Raw genomic sequence first — 7,536 nt, 5'->3', positions numbered from 1 at the left:
AATATAATGCACATCAGTTTAACTAATGCAATAATTATCAACTTCTTCTAATTTAGGAGAATAATGCAAACTAAAACTACATAATAATTCACAATCTTTAATTCGGGGTATAGCATGGCATAAAATAATATTATAATCTAACAATTCCCCCTGATGAGGTCATTAGAATAATGACCTCACCAACACCCTTCAATTCAGTGTGGCCGGGTTCATCTCTTCTCACTCCTGAGGTTCTTTGTCCCCCTGATGGGCGAACCATATGTGGGATGACCTCTGTGTTTGCGCAGTTCAGATGTAAGAAAAACTATTATTCCAACAATAGCGGGTACAGATGACACTCTCCAGGTCTCCCACAGCTTTTAGCCTTTATTTTATTGCTGCAACTACCAGTGTCGTCCAGTTGGGTGATCCTCTGCTCTTCATTCTTCAACTTTAGGGGTTAGACAACCCTTCAGTCGTGGCACAGATCAGGGGATTATTCTGCCCCGATTTCAAACAACGATCTGTGTATCCTCCAGTAAAAGGAACAGGAATGTGCCCCCTTTTTGCCCAAAAGCCTCTCGAACTTCGTTGGTCTGGTGTTCCCGGATTTCCGCCAACCCTTTCATGGTTATTGCTGTGTTTATGGAATCCATCCTTTTTTGTGGTGACTAGCTGGAGCCCAGACGCCATAACCCTTGGACCCAGTTGATGTCTCGGCAGTCACTGTGTCTGTCTCTGCTACGGAGGATCCTCGCATATCTGTGACCTCGTCTGGTGTCTGTTCCTTCCTCTGTAAGAGACAGAAAACCAAAACACCTCTCTTCCTAACCCTAATAATCTAATGTTGTTATCTACTGACCTTCTAGTGATTCAGACTTGGTCTAAAACATTCAGAATGTCCCAGGGACTTATTCTAATCATATCCTATGTGTGTGTAAGCGTGTTTGCATTTAGCCCTCTGCACTCAAAGTCAATATCCGCAATATATCAATCCGGACAGTCACGCCGAATGAAGCTTCTGACCTTCAACAGACCGAGTGCCAACTCATTATAAGCACATTTGCAAAGTGTGTCTGAAAATTATTGAAACCCTCTCTTTTTAACAAAGACAAAGAAATTAACAAATCTTCTAAACGCTACTCAGTTCATTTCAATGAGTAATGATTAAACATGAAAGTGATGGTTTATGCTTTTTCACTGATTCTCTAAAAGGTCAGTCTTCTCGGACCGCTATTAGCTTAAGCTTTACCATACCTAAGGTATTAAATACACAAATCAAGTTATAAAATGTTCAAATAATCCTTGTTTGATGTTAAAGCTCAACTTCCCCTCTCCCCCTTTTTTGACACATTCCAATGTGTCAAATCAACAGAGCTAGAACATTCAGAAAAATAAAAATTAGGCAGCTACAAAGTTTCCCAGACTCTTAAGGTGATCCGCGTGTAACGTTCTGACTCAGGTATTTAATATTTTAATAAATGTCGTTTAATTAACTGCTGCTACTTAAACTAAACTTAAAGACATAATTGAAGAAAAGATCACAAAGAATAACATGATATCAGTGTTTTGTAAGCGCGTGCGGCCTTATATGCTCGAAGCCTTTTCCCTCAATAGATCAGTCAGACATTCGCGCTGACTGTAGCTATTAACCCTTATGAACTTGAGCACAACTCTACAATGAGCAACAAGTTGCAATATGTATGAAATGATCATGGTTACACCTGCAATGAAAAATTATATCATTATCCTAACACCTGTAAATAAAGATTCATCAGAGGTTATAACAATCACAGGAACACAGATGTTAGTATAAGGTCAAAAGCTTCAATAAATGATCATCCATGCAATGTTTGTTGCATGAATCTCCTACAATAATAATGCTGATATTAAAAATAACAGTAAAACCCCCTTTTTTCCCCATTTCACTTGACCCATAAACGTTTATAAATGCCTCTTTTAAATTGTTAATTTTATTTCCCCCTGTTCTCCCCTTACTGACCACAGCAGGGGGATCTTAGTTTTGAATCAGCCATGAATCCAGCTCACCTGATTCATCAGTGAGCTCCACCATCACTGGTGTCTGACAGGGTGGCGCTGCATACTCTTCCTTTAATGTCACTATTTTTCAACCTGTTAATTAGAGTGTTTAAACCTGAAGTCGACTACGTCCACAACAAGTCAATACAGCTGTAAATGTGGCCAATTACCAATCTATTACCAATCAATAACAACAAATAACTTCTATTTTATGCATGCTTTTAATCAACCACTCACCCAGAGGATCTCCAATCCTAGGAAATTCCTTCTCCTCCTTTAATGAGTCTGTCCTCCTTCCATGCCCTGGTAACTGGTCCATCCAGAGCCACATGATCTCAAAATATACATGCAACAAGCCAAACCACACCTTGGTCACACCAACCCTCTCCCGCCCCGAAGATGTCCAATGCCATCCTAGTATGGACTGTCAAAAGTGGCTTTAACGCTGACTGTCCTGACAATCCATCTTATACATTTCCTGGTCAGATTTGCCAATCTCCGCACCAGGGTTTTAAACGTTTCGCCATTTTCATTAATTGTTATTTAGTTTCAACTCCAGATTTTCAATTTTTACCAGTTATAATTAGTTTTTACCAATTCTTTGCTAGTTTAGTCTAGTTTTTATTTTCTAAAAATCCTTAGTTTCAGTTCAGTTTTAGTTGTGTTTTGCAAAGATTAAGTGTACAAAATCTCAGTTCCATCATATCAATCATGCTCTCCTGGTTATCCTTGGGTGTTGAGACTAATAACTGTTAACTCTTGCCGCACCGAGTGGTCCTAATTTTGGTTGAAGTGAATTGATAACCTTTTGAAGGCGATTGTTTCACACCTTTATTTAGATGTCCCAGTCCTGTTATCTCGGGATACATCACGCTGCCTCATCTGGGGTTAGCTGTTTTCGGGGGATGCGGGTTGAGTGGGGGAGCTCTTCAAAGAGGGGGAGTGTGCTCCCCCTGATGAGGTCTTCTAGGTAAGCTAGGTTAACCTTCTTGTGGGAGCTTTTTCAAGTGCACTTTAAGGTTTGTGGGATTTTTCGTGTCATAAATGTCCCTCATGACCCCCTGATGGCCCAGTATTTCATTTTTGCACACTGTAGTACACATTTAGTTTTTGCTTGTAGCTCTCATACTCTACTTGCCACTCCTCTAAGTCCTGATGTTTCTTAGAGAGGACAACAGTACCTTTAAAATTATATCACATGTGTGGGGGTGGGGCCTTGCCAATAGCTAGGTTTCATTTGACGTAGACGTGACGTCGACGTAAAGCGCGAAATTTGACTGGCGGGCGGAAGTGAAAAAGATAAGCGCAAAATCACAGACAGACAGTACGCAAAATGCCTATGTCCTGTTGTGTTTACGGATGCTCCAGTAGGTCGACCCGAGAAACTGATAAACGGTATTTTAGGGTACCAAAAATAGCCCAACGAAGAGGAGAAAAATGGAAAATTCTAACCGAAAAACGTAGGAAAAAATGGATTTTAAATTTACGTTTACAGTCGGGAGGAGCAGAGTCTGCCAATGCCCGTGTCTGCAGCGACCACTTCGTCAGAGGTAATGTTATGTTTGCAAACGAACTTATTAGCATTATGTTGTCGTTAAATTCTCGTTTACTTAGTGCTTTTAAGTTAGTAGTCTAATATTGACTTGATTGGGACTATAGGCTGCCCAAGTGCTTTGGATGACGAAGAGTCGGAGGACTGGGCTCCGACGGTCAATCTCGGCTACGAACGATAACCCAGATCGGAATCAGTTCTCAAACGAGATAAAAGAATGAAGCTTAAGGCAGAACAGCATCGATGTGCAGAGGCGATTTTGGATATGCAACAGACGGCTGAGAGCCCGGATTTGAGCCTAGTGACAGTGGAGAACCCCGAACTGCAGCTTAATTAGGCTACTAACCCTGCCATACAATTGCAATGAGCTGCAATCACTTCTCCATCCTCCTTTGCAATTACCCAAGTCTTCAGAGGTGTCTCGTTAGACCTCTGAGAATGGTTTACCTTGAAACAAACAACTGTCACTCTAACGAAGTCCTAAGGATGTGGCATGTTTGTTGACGTTAAAGCCGCTACCGCTAACTGTTAGCGTGTTTAAGATAAAGCAATATAAGAACAAACACTCACCCTTGCAAACACCAAACTGTATCCATCACGGAGACGTTTTGTTCCAAGGTTGTGGACCCACCCGCTGACAAAAAAATTGTACGCCTCCAGACTCTTGAAAGCTTTCATTTGCTGCCTAGTGTAGTAAGAAGTCTGGAGGACCAAGTAGTTGGTGATATCCACAGCCTCGATAGTAGGCAAATCCTTTACTTCTGTGGTGTATTCGGACATTTTCAAAGAATACGGATCACGTCCGATATATTTTTTAACTATCTGTTTATATCTCTCCCGAGAAACGGGGTCTAAAGTTGCACAATAGCTGCTCTCCTGACTCTCCACAGTGTCCTCCATGTTTACTTCCGCCCTCCACTCAAAAATCGCGCTGCCTCCGCACGTCATCAGAACCACGTGACTGCAACCCAACTATTGTTTTTCCCACCTTTTCAAAATGGCTGGCGTGCCCACCAGCACATTTTATGGAAGAAGGAAAGGTAAGCTTGATATTTACATTTAAGATGTTTTGTTAAACTCGGATTTTTATTTTATTCAAAAAATAAACATCTAGTAAATAATTTGAGGGGTCTTTGAGAATTCGGCTTATTTGTCATCCCATTTGGTGCAAAACCAACATGTAGGAGAATCTGGAATTTTTGATTTGAGTTAAAAAGAAAATATGGGTAAAATGCAGAAATCCTTTCCAGTAAAGCAAACAATAAGAGTCGCAATTATAACTGAATCCATAACCCCTAATTGTTTCTACACGATCACGTCGTTGCTAAAAATTATCAGTGATCTCAATGTGTGAAAAGAGCTCACAGTATCTGGAGTTCAGGCTCCTCTTGGCTGAAATGGTTAACAGTCCAAGGCATTTCAGTTGTAGAATGGTTGAGTGCAACAGTAAAACATATGTGAGATGTGGGAAGTGCCAAATGTTCCTTTGTGTGTCCAAATAAAAATCAATACTTCCTCAGATATCCTAAATAAATTGACTTTTGTGAAATAGAAAGCCCAGTGCAATCACTTGTTCCTGAACCAATGGCTTACAGCTAGTGAAGTGTCAGTGTCTTCTAATTTGATCCCTGATCTACAGTTTTATGATATTGTTATATAAATAAGTTTTAATATCCTGCTTACAAAATTTCAGTGGAACGTGTAATCTTCTTAAATAGCTCTTGACTGTTGTTAGTTTCACATTCGTGATCAATGAACTCCCCTTGTGCACTGTAGTGCACATGTTATAAAATTTAAATAAAATTAGTTAGAAACAATTTTGTTTTTGTAATGTGTTTATTTTACCGTCCCAACACTTGATTTATCTTAAAAAGAAAAAAGAAAAAGAAAAAATGAGAATACTTATCAATGCAACTAACCAGATTTTGCTATAAATCCAGTTAATTTTAGTTAATTTTGTGAACATTCATTACAGTATTAGTTAGTTTTCCTTTTTGTTTTGATTTTATCACCGTTAACGCAAATTTTTTCCACTTCTAGTTTTCGTTATTTCATTTGTTATCTTTTAATAATAATAATCTTCTCTACACCCTTGAATAAACATAATCAACATGATCAACATTTTGCTGTGTATCAATTCACTTTTTTTTTATTCAAATGCTCCAGCCTTATGTGGTTTGTGACATGTGTTGATCTAAACCTCCACTCTGTCTCTAATTGTTTCAAGAATTTTTAAGTTCAGGGTCAAATTTTGAGAATTTGACCATAAGTGAAAGTTATGGCGTTATCACCCCCTTTGGGGATTACCTTTTTCCAGTTTTGATGATATTCCTCCCCATTCTCTATTTTTTGCAAGTACCCCTCTTCGGTGGCGAGAAACTGTTGGTGTGATCAAGCGGGTGCTGTAAAAACAAAAGCTCAGGACAGAACAGTCACCAGTCATGTACTTCATTCAAAATTAACATATATCAAACTTCATATTGATCCTCTGAGTGTAATGGTACATTTTAATTTGCACTTCTCCAAACTAAAAACAATATTTTCTTTATTTTACCCTTGTTCTTGTGCAGCACCACATCGCCTTAGGTATCAAACATACTCCCGCAACACCTCCCACAGGACACCCCGAGGGACACGGTCGAATGCCTTCTCCAAGTCCACAAAACACATGTAGACTGGTTGGGCAAACTCCCATGCACCCTTGAGTATCCTCGAGGGGATAAAGAGCTGGTCCAGTGTTCCGCGACCAGGACGAAAACCGCATTGTTCCTCCTGTATCCGAGGTTCGACTAGCGGACGAACTCTCCTTTCCAGCACCCTGGCATAGACTTTCCCAGGGAGGCTGAGGAATGTGATCCCCTTGTAGTTGGAACACACCCTCCGGTCCCCCTTCTTAAAGATGGGGACCACCACCCCGGTCTGCCAGTCCACAGGTACTGCCCCTGATCTCCACGCAACATTGCAGAGGCGTGTCAACCAGGACAGCCCTACAACGTCCAGAGCCTTCAGGAACTCGGGGCGGACCTCATCAACACCAGGGGCTCTGCCACCAAGGAGTTGTTTAACTGCCTCAGTGACCTCGCCCCCGGAAATTGGCGGGTCATTCCCCTCATCCCCAGACTCTGCTTCCTCCTCGGAAGACGTGTCAGTGGGATTAAGGAGGTCCTCGAAGTACTCCTTCCTCCTCCTTGAATCGCTACCTTATCGTGATGGAGGGGTTTGTGTGTCGCAGGGATCCCAGGGGCTATGTTGTCTGGGGGCTTTTGCCCCCTGGTAGGGTCTCCCATGGCAAATTGGTCCTGGGTGAGGGACCAGACAAAGAGCGATTCAGAAGACCCTTATTAAAAGAATATCGAGGAAACAGTTTACCCTGCCCGGGATAGGGTTACCGGGGCCCCGCCCTGGAGCCAGGCCCGGGGAGGGTGCCCGAGGGCGAGCGTCTGGTGGCCGGGCCTTAGTCCATGGGGCCCGGCCGGGCACAGCCCGAAGAGGAGACATGGGCCCATCCTCCCGCAGGCCCACCACCCGCAGGAGGCGCTATAAGGGTCGGGTGCATTGTGTGCCGGGTGGCGGCCAGGAGCGGAGGCCCTGGCGGACTGACCCCCGGCTGCCAAGACTGGCAATAGGGACATGGAATGTCACCTCTCTGGTGGGGAAGGAGCCTGAGTTAGTGCGTGAGGTTGAGAGATACCGGCTAGATATAGTTGGGCTTACCTCTACGTATTGCCTGGGCTCTGGAACCAGTCTCCTGGAGAGGGGCTGGACTCTGTCTCAGTCTGGAGTTGCCCCTGGTGAGAGGCGGCGGGCTGGGGTGGGTATTCTAATATCCCCTCGGCTTGCGGTACGTTGGGGTTTTTCCCGGTGGACGAGAGGGTTTGTTCCCTGCGCCTTAGGGTCGGGGAACGGGTCCTGACTGTCATCTGCGCTTATGCGCCGAGTGGCAGTTTGGAGTACCCAGCCTTCTT

This window comes from Astatotilapia calliptera, chromosome 12 (assembly GCF_964374335.1).
Source record: "Astatotilapia calliptera chromosome 12, fAstCal68.1, whole genome shotgun sequence".
Lineage (NCBI taxonomy): Eukaryota > Metazoa > Chordata > Actinopteri > Cichliformes > Cichlidae > Astatotilapia > Astatotilapia calliptera.
Note: the sequence above shows the minus strand (reverse complement) of the source record.